The sequence below is a fragment of the Pseudorca crassidens genome, chromosome 21 (assembly GCF_039906515.1).
Source record: "Pseudorca crassidens isolate mPseCra1 chromosome 21, mPseCra1.hap1, whole genome shotgun sequence".
Classification (NCBI taxonomy): Eukaryota; Metazoa; Chordata; class Mammalia; order Artiodactyla; family Delphinidae; genus Pseudorca; species Pseudorca crassidens.
Genome location: NC_090316.1, coordinates 6,237,471 through 6,251,340, shown reverse-complemented (window position 1 = coordinate 6,251,340; position 13,870 = coordinate 6,237,471). Strand labels below are relative to the sequence as shown.

Here is a 13,870-nt window from a genome sequence, read left to right as displayed (position 1 = left end):
CCACCATCAGAGTGGAATATCTTTCTGGATAAAAGGAACACCTTTTTGTCTTTGAATGATCCAGAAGACAGAAAGAATATCATCAGGGACATAGAAGATCTGTAAAACTCAGTTAACGAGCTGGGCCTAATAGACATGCAGTCCTGTACCCAACATTAAAGAATTCGTATTTTTCCCCTCAAGAATGCAGAGTAGATTTCTAAAATTTGATTGTGGAAATTAGTCAGGCTTTATCTACCCATATATTATTCGTTTTTAAAAATGTATTTTATTGGGCTTCCCTGGTGACGTAGTGGTTGAGAGTCCGCCTGCCGATGCAGGGGACACGGGTTCGTGCCCCTGTCCGGGAAGATCCCACATGCCGCGGAGCGGCTGGGCCCGTGAGCCATGGCCGCTGAGTCTGCGCATCCGGGGCCTGTGCTCCGCAACAGGAGAGGCCACAACGGTGAGAGGCCCGCGTACCGAAAAAAAAGAAAAAAAGTATTTTATTGTAGTATAGTTGATTTACAATGTTGTGTTCATTTCTGCTGTACAGCAAAGTGATTCAGTTATACACACACACACACACACACATATATATATATATATATATACATTCTTTTTCATATTATTTTTCCACTATGGTTTATCACAGGATATTGAGTATATTTCCCTGTGCTATACAGTAGGACTTTGTTGTTTATCCATCCTATATATAATAGTTTTCATCTGCTAATCCCAAACTCCCAATCCATCCCCCCACCCCCTCCCCCTTGGCAACCACAAGTCTGTTCTCTATGTCTGTGAATCTGTTTCTGTTTCACAGATAGGTTCATTTGTGTCATATTTTAGATTCCACATATAAGTGATATCATATGGTATTTGTCTTTCTCTTTCTGACTTACTTCACTTAGTATGATAATCTCTAGGTCCATCCATGTTGCTGGAAATGGCCTTATTTCATTCTTTTTATCGACCCATATATTACTCTTGCTTTGTTCTGGCAAGGAGGAAATGAAAGCCTTGATAAGGTCCTGTTGGAAATGAAAACCTTTAAAAAGGTCCTGTTGGAATAGAATTTGCACTTGGAGTCAATAGGCCTGTTTACACCATATCCGAGTCCTGTGATTTTTCAGTTCTCTAATTCAGTTGCTTCATCTGAACAATGGGACAGATACCAGACCCCCAACTTCAGAGGGTGATTATGAAGGCCATGTGAGATCAGTTATGGGCTTATCATCATCCTTGTCATCTTCTGATCCAATCTCTCATTTTCTAGAGGAGGACTCCAAGACTGAGCAGGGGGAAGTGATTTGCAAAGATAGCCAACAAAGGAAATTCAGGATGTCGACACCCCCCCAGGGCAACTCTACACCTGCCAATGTTAATCTTCCCCAGAGAGAGAACGCATTCCCCAGCAATTTGGGCAAAGCTGTCCTTATTATTCTTACGGGACAGCAAGTCTGCAGGCAACTCAGTAAGAAAATCAAGTGATCTGGTTTCCTTGCCAAAGGAAACAATATCCCTAGTTTCCTAAATAAGCATAAATGTCAGGACCAGGGGGATTAGTGGCACCACTGTCTGCAGGATGGAGAGCGTTTCAACTTTTCCTTTTCCCCTGCAGCTGCAATTCCTCCAAAGAAGCCAGAGCAAGTTTAGGATTAAAATAAGCAACCTGGGTTTGGAGGGTGCCTGAGGACAGCAGAAAGAAGAAACACCACTTACTGCATTGCCCCAAGCAACAGCTCCTGGGGGATCCCAACCCCATGTTTTGACTTCGTTCCTCTGGCACAAGAGATCAGTGTTTTCTCATGTTACATCCTGAAATTCAGATCCTCTGCAGAACAGTTTATCTCAGACGACTCTCATCTCTGCTTCTCCCCTTGATTCCCTCTACCCACTACAGGATGGACTTTGGGGACATAAAAGTAAAGGCAGATATTTCAGGGGAAAGAGGTAGCAACCAACCTTTGTAGGGCACCGAGTCTGCTGTTTCACTGGATCATCACATCTCAACGCTCCCAGCATTGTTATATCACCATTTCATAGATGAGGCTCAGGGCAGGTACTGGTCATGCAGCTCGGAAGTGGTGCGGTCAGGAGGCCAGCCAGTTTGTCAAAGCTTAGATTGTCCCCAGAGCTTCTTAAACTTTCTCAGGACTGAAATATCCCTAGCAAGAAAGATGCGTTCAGGACTTCCCTGGCGGTCCAGTGGTTAAGATTCTGTGCTCCCAGCACAGGGGGTGCGGGTTCAATCCCTGGTCCGGGAACTAAGGTCCCACATGCCTGGCAGCGAGAGCAAAAAAAAAGAAAAAAAGAAAGATGCCTTCATGTACATTCCCAGGTGCTCTGGGCTCAGTAGACACAGCCCGTGGTGTTCAGTCTGAATGGAACATTCTTCCTGAATGTTTACTGGGCAAACTCCCTGACATGCTTCCAAATCAGCTGGTCATCATGTCCTCCAGGAAGCCGAGTCCCGGGCTGGCTCAGTTGCCCTCCCACGTGCTTCAGTATTGCAACACCGGGGCTTCCCTGGTGGCGCAGTGGTTGAGAGTCTACCTGCGGATGCAGGGGACACGGGTTCGTGCCCCGGTCCGGGAAGATCCCACATGCCACGGAGCGGCTGGGCCCGTGAGCAATGGCTGCTGAACCTGCGCGTCCGGGACCTGTGCTCTGCAACGGGAGAGGCCACAACAGTGAGAGGCCTGCATATATAGAGGTGTTGCAATATATATATTGCAACACCAATGAGGGTGCTCCCCTGGGTGGTGCTGCTTGTTTATTTGTTTGTAAGGCCCACGAGGTCAAGGACCACGTCTGCCTTGTGTATCTCCAGCACCCAGAACACTGCTCAACACAGTAGAGCTGCGTGATTAATGCTTTCTGAGTAAGTGTTGACTCAACTTTCTAGCTCATATGCGAATTACCTCTAGAAGAGCTCTGCAAGCACGGCACCATCACCAGAGAGCATGGACATCCCACGCCACATCCATTCTATCGCATATTGTTTGCACTCCAGCCACACTGGCCTTTCTTGAGTTCCTGAAATATGCCGTGTTCCCCATACCACAGGGCCTTTGCACACACTGCTCCCCCGTAAGGGTACTGCTTACTCTTTCTCCAGATCTCTGCTCACGGTGCACATTCTTCTGGCGCCGTATGCTTCTCCCTCGCATCATTTAGCACACGATTCATGTCTGATTGCCTGGCTCTCACACAGCAAAGGCAGGCAGGGGGCCTTCTTGTTTGTTTGCTTGTTTACCCTGGTGACTCAAGCATCTAGCACAGTGTCTGGCATGTAAGAAAAGCTCAATACATTGTGCGTGGACGATGAAGAGATGCTTAAATGGAGATCTGTGTGGGGCAGAGTATTCCAGCCAGGGGAAACAGTTTAAGCAAATCCCCGAGAAGAGAGACGTCATCTGTATTTAAAACCGAGTGAAGCCCATTATGTCTGGACCACAGAGGATGAAGGGGAGAGTGATGCAGGTGAGGCTACAGAGAGGCAGACAGTGCCAGATGCTGCAGAGTCTTCCAACACATGTTAAGGCCTTGGACTTGACCCCTGGGGTCATGGGAAGCCGTCAAGGGGTTTGAAGCAGAGGAGTTGTTCTCCTGTTCCCCACAGGAAACCTGTTCATCCACATCATCACATGCCACCGCATCTGTGAAGTTGGGCTTTGGACCGAGGGTCAGCGTTTTACATGTGCACACATCAAGCGCCACCATGTTTAACCGAGTCCATCGTTCTCACCTGCTGAGGTCGTCTTGCACCTTCTTTGTATCCTGCCTTCCAGCTTGGCGTCAACAGCACTTTGAGGTAATAGAAGAAGTCCCTGCTGTCAGGAAATATTAGAAAAAACAAAGGCAGTTATGTTTTTAGAAGGCCTCCCCTCTGTAGCTCCTGTGGTATCGTGAATTGGATCCAGCCTTAGACTTCTTGGAATGTGACCCCCGTCTGTTACAGACTATATGATAGCCAGCCTCACCCCTCCTTAAGCTATAATTTTATGTACATGTCCTTTTATTTTTTTATTCCCTTATCTTCTCCTTTAGTTCTTCCTAATTGTAGTTTTAGGGAAAAATATTTTAGGATGGGTACATTTGATAAACAAGGTGAGGAGGAAGAATTTCCTCACTTACTTCAAATATATAAACTGGACTTCTTTTCCCCGAAGAAATGTGCTTTCTTTTCTTCCTGCTCTCTGATACATTTTAATACATTTGTTTGGGTTTTTTTTTTTACATGTTTTCCAAAAGATATCAGAAATCCAGGCTTTGATAAACATTTTGAACATAAGAATAACTTCAGCTGGTGATTTTTTGAGGGTCACGACGTCCTTCTGGTTTGGAGCAATTATCACTGGAAGGGACAATTCTGTTTCTCCCGGGCACAGTTACAACAGGATAAACTGCACTGATAGCTTTTTGTTTGTGTGGATTTTGCGAGTCTTTTTGTTTGTTTGTTTGTTAAAGTATAGTTGATTTACAATGCTGTGTTAGTTTCAGATGTACAGCAAAGTGATTCAGATAGATAGATAGATATTCTTTTTCAGATTCTTTTCCATTACAGGTTATTACAAGATATTGAATGTAGTTCCCTGTGCTATACAGTAGGTTCCTGTTGTCTATCCATTCTCTATATAATAGTTTGTATCTGCTAATCCCAAACCCCCACTCCTTCCCTCCCCCATCCCCCTCCCCCTTGGAAACCACAGGTCTGTTCTCTATGTCTGTGATTCTGATTCTGCTTCATAGATAGGTTCATTTGTGTCATATTTTAGATTCCACATATAAGTGATATCATATGGTACTTGTTTTTCTCTTTTTGACTTCACTTAGTATAGTAATCTCTAGTTGCCTCCACGTTGCTGCATTATTTCATTCCTTTTCATGGCCGAGTAATATTCCATTGTATATACGTGCCACATCTTCTCTATCCATTCCTCTGTTGATGGACACTTAGGTTGCTTCCAAATCTTGGCTATTGTGAGTAGTGCTGCTATGAAAATACAGGTGTAGGTATCATTTTGAATTATAGTTTTGTCCATACATATGCCCAGGAGTGGGACTGCTGGGTCATATGGTAACTCTATGATTTTCTTTTTCAAATATTTTTCAAGGTTGGACTGAGGGGTATAGTTTACCTGCCCCATGCCTTCTTCCTCCTCCTGCCCTCCTGTGTTGGTTTTCTGACAGATATCAAGCAAATAGGAAAACATCCAACAACTCTTTACTTTTATTTTTTAACATGCACAGATTTAGAGAAATCACTTCAAAAGCTGAATTCTAGATGCTTGAAACACGCCTCATGGTTCGTAATGGATAATGGTAAAAATGGCAATTTGGGGATTATTTCTATACCTGTGCTCATATATCAAGAGAAAAAGAAAACACTCAAGAACTAAAAAATTGGGCTTCCCTGGTGGCGCAGTGGTTGGGAGTCCACCTGCCGATGCAGGGGACACGGGTTCGTGCCCCGGTCCGGGAGGATCCCACATGCCGCAGAGCGGCTGGGCGCATGAGCCATGGTCGCTGAGCCTGCGCGTCCGGAGCCTGTGCTCCACAACGGGAGAGGCCACAACAGTGAGAGGCCCGCGTACCGCAAAACAAACACAAAACAAAACCAAAACAAAATAAAACAAAACAACAACAACAACAACAAAAAACTAAAAAATTACCAAAGGGGAAAGGCGGGGAGAGGGATAAATATATATATATATATATATATTTAGCTGAGCCACTTTGCTGTACAGCAGTAATTATTTAAAAAGATCAAAATGATAGATCTGCTTTATCAAATTGAGACCAAAAGAAAAAAGCCGGTTGCTCCAAAATAACTCATAAAACGGTGGGAGAGCGCAGTGCCGAGCACGCTGTCAGGCCCTCAGGCAATGACGGCCACGACCTCTCCAGGGTCTGCTGGCCCATCAGGGGGTCACCTCGCTGTCTCCTGATCGGCCCTCATTTCTCCATCTCGCCCACTAGGAGACGAAGAGGGGGCCCTGGTGAAAGATCTCTCTGGAGCCCAGGGGTACCCTGCCAGGCACCCCACGGCCCATGAGGATTCCATAAGGCCAGTTCCAGAACAGGAAGAAGCCGAGTCCAGGCCAATGTCTCGACGAAGCCTCCAGCTCCCAGTCATTCCTGCTTCTCTTTCCAGACGCTTATACAATTTGCTTTAGCGTCTTGTCACAGGTGGCTATGAAGTTCTCCTCAGGATCCCTGGTGGCATTGACCTTCGTGCCTTCTGAGCACAGTGTCTACAGCATTGCGCACATAGAACCCGGCACAGCTGCCCAGGTGGCCGGTCCTCCGTCAGAGCAGAGCCTGTGACCTCCTTTCAGCACTTTAACAAAGAAGCAGTCATCCAAAAGCAAACATCTTCGTTCACAAGAAACCAAATTCTTCCTGCAACATTTTTCAACCCAAAGAAAGTGCCAGAATGTTTTGAGATTGAAAGTCAGACATGGTTCATGAAACTCCACTGACCAACCGGAGCCTCAAGCCAGCGTTTTGCGCACCAAATGCTACAGACCCCAACTCGGGCCCCGCCATCCAAAGTCATGCAAGGTTCTGGAGAACAGGCCACGAGTGCCGCAAAGGGACCCCTGGGCCAACGTGGGCTCCAAGCTGTTGACTCATTCATAATCAGCCCACAAGGAACCACGGTGTCCGGGATTCTCCCGCCCGCTCACTGCTCTGCCCCGCGGCCCTTACCTGGGGGTGGGCACATGTCGGGGACTGGAAGCCTGATTCTGTTACCATCTGGCTGATTCAATCCAGGTGCTCTGTTTATTTCAGCGTGCAAAAACACACACCAAGAGCTTAAAACTTACATTACAGACAGGAAACGCACTCCAGTGTCTGAAACTTGGAGCTGGGCCTCTTCTCAAACAGAGGCTGTTTCTTTCCCGGTGGAGGCCCATGTCTCCTGATGGAAAGGGTCCTTCTGTCTCCTCACCCTGGGCAGTTCAAGGCTCGGCTGGCTATACATTACATATTTTAAATGTACTTTGTCTTCCTTTGTCCTTAACATTTAAAAGCAGATGGTTTAAACTTGACCCAGCCACATTGCCTCCAAAGAGACAGTCCTTACAAACTGGCCGTGATGTACCCCTGCTGGCACAGACTGGGGTTCCTTCCCTTCATGTGCACAGGAGAGTGCCCAGGATTAGCAACAGATACTGCTTGGAAACAAGCAGGACTGCAGTGCCAGGCCTCAGTCTTTTCACCTGTCAAATGGGGCAAGGACAGTACGACTTCTCAGGTCTATTCCAGCCCCGGAGCTCCAGCTGCCACGTGCGCCCCTGTTGAAGGGGGCTACCTGCCTGTCTCTGGAGCCTCTGCAAAGCTCTCTTTGATATCCAAAGAATGCAAACGATGGAGAAAAGATGAAAAGGAAACTGGTTAAAATCAAACAGTGATGGATCCATTTCCCAGACTTTGGTTGTAAGCCCTAAAGCGCTGCACTAACAACCTAAGCAAGGAAAGTTCGTTGGACTGAATGGAAAAACATGCTGACCAACGAGGCGATCAGAAGGACGGATTCAAGGGCAGATGTGGAGGATTTCCAGAGATGGGGCTGCAAACCACCCCATTATGTTGCCGACATCAGAGTGAGTCATCTCCAGCTGACTTCTTTTCTGATATCTTCACTAAAGATTCCAGTTCCTGGCAGAAAAAAAAGTTTTTTGGGTCCATCTGAGCCACATACCTCCTCCTGTGGCTACGGGCAGCATCCACAGGAGGGTGGATGACTGACGGATGACCAGGACCAGGGACAGGGAGGGTCGGGGGCTCCAGAGGAAGGGATGCCAAGTAGGCAGAGCCAATGGATTCTCATTCTCAGGGGTCACCTCTGGGTCATCATGAGTGTTCCTTGCTTCTGAAGCTTTTCTGTGACATCTAATTGTTTTAGATATTAAACTTTTACTGTTCCTCAATTACGTGTATGTATGTGTGTGTAGACATATACTGTATATATGTACACATATTCATAATATATGTACATATACGCAACATATGTAACATATACGTGTATATATATATTCTTGAGAAGATCGAGAATAGGGCCTAACCCCTTAGTATGAGTTTACCATTGACCTTTGAATAACACGGGTTCGAACTGCACGGGTCCCCTTATACACAGATTTTTTCACACTAAATATGCCCTACAGTACTACACAATCCAAAGTTGGTTGAATCCTTGGATGTGGAACTACAGACACAAAGGGCCAACTATAAAATTAAACTTGGATTTTCAACTGCATGGGGGTGGTCGCCCCAACTCCCCTGTGTTGTTCAAGGATCAACTGTTTTATAATCAGAGGCTGTTTTCTAGCCAAGAAGCGTTCTGTCCACTAAAAGCCTGAGAGCCCAGGCAGTGGAAAGAGCCTTGCAGGTAATAGGCACTCAATCAGTTGTGTTCAATAAAAATGGAATGGGGAAGAGCTACAGAAAGAAAAGTTAAGAGGCAACTACTTCACCTGTCGTTGACCCATCCTCTATCCCCTGCTGTGACCAGGGAATTTGACCACATCCTCCTTCCCCCAACCCTATTGCTCTACTCCTTCTCTTCAGAGGAACAGCTAACGAATCTACTTTGAGAAGAATTTTCCTGCCTTTAATTTGTGGTTGCAAATAAAGCAGATGCTAGGTCTCCTCCTCACTCTGCATTGTTGCCTGCACCTTAGGACAAAATGCAGCCTCATACTTGCAGGACTCCATAGAACAAGACCAGTAGGTGGTGTATGACAAAGCCCACCTCTCTGGTTTTTGCCTCCCACTAGCCCATCAAAGTTCATTTAACAGAGGAGGCATTCTCTCTGCCTCTAGATGACATTCAGCAAATTGATGACTTGTCCTTTTCCACTTTTAGCATAGACAGAGTCCTATGTTCACTCCAAGTTCCAGAGCTGCTCTAAGTTCAGAGGTTAGGTGTCCTGCCCACAATGTTGATGACACACTTCGTTCTCCATTCTCCCTCCTTGACAGAGCCTGTGGTCAGTAGGCAGCCAGGCTCTGGGGGATGAAGCCACTTCTGTTCTTCTCTGCTCATGCCACACCCCCAATTCACTAGCTGCAATTTTGAGTCCTGCCTGGTTTGAAGGGGATGGTTGGGGATTAGGGAGGAGAGTTGAAGGAGCAGACAGTTCTAGCTGTGGGAAAGCACTCCAGCTCTCCAGCCCAGCAGCTGGTGAAAGCTGACCCTCCGATGGGCAACCCCGTGGGTTCTCTGGAGATTCCCAAGCTGGGGTCGTTCAAATGGAGCCACTCAGATGTGGACTCCATCCATGGGCCCCTCTGCCCACTGTGCTCCCCTCTCTAGGATCCATGCTGGAGGTCCTAGGAGGACCTAGGAGGTCCCCTTGGACAGGACCGGGAAAAGGTCCTTATGACCCACGTGTCCTCCTTAGGAAAAAGGTCCATCTTCAGAGCAGACTGATGTTTCTCAGCTCCCCTCTGCCGCTCTACCCTGCCTTTCCACTCATGTTCCTGCTGCAAATCAAGCCTAGGGCGTGGAATTCTCCCCCTGCGAGGAGTACGTATCAAGTCCCGCAAGCTGTCCTGTTGAAGACGTTCTCTCTTTCCTCTCATTGTGTCTCCCTCGTCTCCAGGAAAGGAGGAAGCACCATCGATCCCTGCCATCTTAGGGGGTCCAGCGGACCCTAAGGGGGTGGGGCTCACACAAATGACCCACAGACACCTCTCCTTGCTTTGATGCTCGTGGCCTTTTTATGGTCCCACCATGGAGGAGGTTTTCAAAAATCAGGGAGCGAGTTCTTGAGCAGCTGTTTTAAAGCTTCCTCCAGGTTGGTGGGTTCTTATGCTCCTTTGGGCAGCTAAGATTTACATCTGGGTCAAAACTTCAATTGTGACATCCTGTTACACTCATGTACTTACAGCTTTTCCACATATTACCCATCACCCTGAATCTGTACAACACCCCTGGGGAGCTTTTTACCCCAGATAATGGATAAGAAAAGGGAGCTCCGGAGTTACAACCTTGCCCATGGTCACTCAGTAGGCAGCGGGGGAGGCCAGAGGGAACTCCCGGGCTGGCTCTCTGCCCCCCATGGCACCAGGCTGGCCTTTGGAGGGAGGAAAAGTCTGACCTGCCCCGTAATACAGGATCCAATCAATTCCTGGTAGGTAACTCTAGTCTTACACTGTTGTTCGGTCCCGGTAGATTGAACATGCCTGTGTGAGGCTCTCCCTTAGAGGGGATGCTCAGTGCCCAGGGGACAAAGATGAGTCACGCCTAAGGCCAGTCTGCTGTACGTTGCACACTTGCTCTAGAATTTAAATGGTACAGGGGTGTCCAGCTATAGGTAAACCCAGAATCCACATTGCCACAATAGCCTGAGAAAGAGGTAACACTACCTACGCTGTATAAGGATTCACCTTTAAACGGTGAAGTTTCCCAAACAAATTAAATATAACTCGACCGACCATGCTCAAATAGCCCAAAGCACCTCTTCATAAGCAAGGGCAGCCTCCCCTCCTCCCCACGGTCGCCATGGATTCCAGGACCTCACACCCAGCAGATCCACAGACAAGAGGCACTTTGGAGAGAAATGGCTGCCTTGGCCCAAGAGAGCAGGGTCAGGCTGCCCTCGTGATAATCTGCCGTGTATGAAACCTACACAAGAGTGATACCAAGCAGGGCTCTATGGGGGTGCTGTGCACAAAAGCCTTTCTGTGCCCCCCATTTGTTTGATTACAGGAAATAGGCTTCATTCAGCCTCCATGACCTTTCCTGAGTTCCAATGGGCAGATCTAAGCAGTTGATAATTAAAGAAGGGAGGAGATGTGAGACCAGGGAGAAACAAACAGTCAAGAAACAATAGTGCAGGGACTTGCCTGGTGGCGCAGTGGTTAAGAATCCGCCTGCCAATGCAGGGAACACGGATTCGAGCCCTGGTCTGGGAAGATCCTGCATGCCGCCGAGCAACTAAGCCCGTGCGCCACAGCTACTGAGCCTGTGCTCTAGAGCCCACGAGCCACAACTACCTGAAGCCCGTGCACCGCAACGTGTGCTCTGCAACAAGAGAAGCCACTGCAATGAGAAGCCCGCGCACCGCAACGAAGAGTAGCCCCCACTCGCCGCAACTAGAGAAAGCCTGTGCACAGCAACAAAGACTCAACACAGCAAGAAAGAAAGAAAAAAAGAAAGAAAGGAAAGAAAGAAAGAAAGAAAGAAAGAAAATTTAAAAAAGAAAAAGAAACAATGGGCAGGCTTGGGGCAGGGTCCTGGATCCCCCTCAAGGGATACACACAATAATATCTTTGAGCTGTTTTTGCAGATACCAAAACCCCTACCAGGTGGGAGAAGTTATTAAGTATGGTATGCTGCCCACAAGTACGTAGACCCCAGACCAGTTGGAACCTGAGGGTTGATGATGCCGACTCCTACTTACCTCACCACCAACCAATCAGAAGAACGTCCACGAGCTGCTCATGCCCTCTCTGAACAATTACTATAAAACTTCTCACTAACTTCTCCAAGTTGGGACACACAGTTTTTCGAGGCAGGAGCCCGCTGTGTCCCCCTTTGCCTGGCAAAGTAATAAAGCTATCCTTTTTTACTTCACCCAAAACTGTCTCCGATCGATTCAGCGTGGGGTGTACAGAGAAGCTCAGCTTTCGGCACCAAGAGGACCCGAAATTTCCTTCTGGGGGACAGGGGCGGCACTATTTCCTGCAGGGAGTAACCATCACTCTGCCAAGTTGAAAGTCTGGCTGGTTTTCAGGGAACTTAAACTTCAATTTTTCCCTGATTCAAGGGTTTGGCCAAGACAGGAATTTTACAGAAAGAGTCAAGAAGCAAAAAAGGAGATTGGAAAGAGAGAGGAAGAGACAAAGGCGGATGAGAGGGAGAAAGAAGGAGGGGCTTCAGAGCAGGGAAGGAAGTCCTCCAGCTGCCTACAGACCCCACCCTCCTCCCCTACCACCACCTGGCCCGACCCCATCCTGTGATCCCACCACCGCTGACTCCCAGGGACCAGGGCTCGGCTGGCCTGGGACTCCTTCCGCCCCATCCCCACCTCACTCCCACCTGTGCAAACCTCAGCTGCACCCCCAGCCTACTCAGGACCCTAACCAGCAAACGGGGCCACAGGGAGCCATGGCTTCCCCTCATGCATCCTTCAAAGGCATCACAGGACAGTGTGTGAGACCGGGAAGAAAATGCATCTGAAAGACAAAAACCATCAGCCTAGAGAGGAGGAGCTCGTGAGACATCACTGGCTTTTCTCGGGCAATGCTTCACACACACACACACACACACACACACACACCCCTCACAATAGTGCAGGGCCAGCTCCTCGCCCCGCGCAGCCCTGCCCCTGGGCTCACCACCCCTCTGTGTGCCCCCGGCTTGCTTTCCCCTCTCCAGCCCACCCAGGTGATCGAGTGCATCGTCTGCATGTCATTTTTCTGGGTCAATCGTGTCTCCTCAGGTGCGTGCAGACTCACTGAGGCCAAGCCTTTAGCCTCTTCTTTGATTAAAGCCTCCCCAACACGCACTACAGGACCCAGCACAGAGTGGGTCCCCCAGATATTTTCTGCAGCCCGTGGATGTGGCCCACAGGTTGAGAGCTGCCTTGTTCGGAGCTGTGGGACCACGAGGTCACACCTGCCAAATCACAGCCCGGACCAGAGCTGGGGCCCCGGGATTTTCCAGGCCTGTCCCTCCCGAGTCCCCAGGTCATTCCCTGTCTCAGCCATCAGGTGGCACCACGGGTCCACGGGTCACCGGGACCGTGACGTGTGGGAGGGCAGCTTTCTCATCCGGCTGCCGCGAGTGGACCGTCCCCAGCCTGCGTGGAGGGGAGCCTGGGGCCGTGACCTGAGCCTGGGGCGGGGGCTGCGCCACCTGCCTGGGGCGTGTTGATTGCCCAGCATGCGACGACACAGCCCCTCTGCGCTGAGCAGGTAAGCAGGGCTCGCGACTAGGAGGCTCAGGAAGGCACGAGAAGTCTGGCTGTATCACTGACACTCACCTTCACGGGGCGTGCCTGAGTCCCCACATCCTTTCCCTTCATGGCCACCTGCCCCTACCCACTCCCCTTTCCTGATTTAGGCAGGAAAGTCATTTGTATTCCCTACGAAGGTCATGGTGGACACGAAAGGGGCAAGGCACACAGAGGACCCTCTGCCCCCGAAGCCGCAATTTTCTCAAATCCTACAGCCTTTCCTCCTAAAGCCACTTTGCCTAACAAGACTTTTTATCAAACTCTCAGCAAATTGATCAGAAAAAAGTACTTACCCAGTACATTTATTTTTGCCAATTTACCTTCTTCTCTGAAGGCATACAGATTGGATGATGTTGAATAATCTTGATTTCAAATCAGTGCATCCAGGGCTATGACCACAACTCAGCCCAGAGACTCTCTGGCGTATCTGGTGCCTCCGACCTTGCCCTTGAGTCTGTGCACCCCTTGTATTACACAGCTAAGGTCGTAACAACACAACCCACTGGGTCTCTAACGGTCAGAAAGAGGAAGAAGGAAGGAACACGACTTTAAAAGATTTGGTAACAATTTAAAAGCTACAAATATTTTAATATATGTGAACTGCATACCAGCGACCCGATGAGTATGCGGATCACACCGGGCTCGTCTCTAAGCTGAGCTTTATTTGGAGTTCACATGATCCCCAAGGCAGCTTTGAAATTTGAGAGTTCTCTCTCTCTTTCTCAGTCCCTCTCTGTTTTACACACGCACACAAACACATATCTGTCCTTTGTGTCAGGAGTCAGCTGGTCACTTATGCCAGACGCCCCTCCCTGACCCCCCGACCCACCAAACTGAGTGCGGCGTGATCCGAGCATCTTAACCTTTCCCTGAATCATAACCGTCCATGGGCCCCTCTGTACCATTAGCTT

The 13,870-nt window shown here is 48.6% G+C and overlaps 1 long non-coding RNA gene across 1 annotated transcript; it reads right to left on the bottom strand.

Annotated features, from left to right (window-relative positions):
- Positions 1 to 254: 254 nt before the first annotated feature.
- On the bottom strand, positions 255 to 13,485 carry LOC137215943 (uncharacterized). The gene is made up of 3 exons (XR_010939497.1): positions 13,253 to 13,485; positions 1,948 to 3,818; positions 255 to 1,013 (listed from the first exon to the last, which is right to left on the bottom strand). It is a non-coding gene; the product is annotated as an uncharacterized lncRNA (long non-coding RNA).
- Between the last annotated feature and the right edge of the window lie 385 nt (positions 13,486 to 13,870).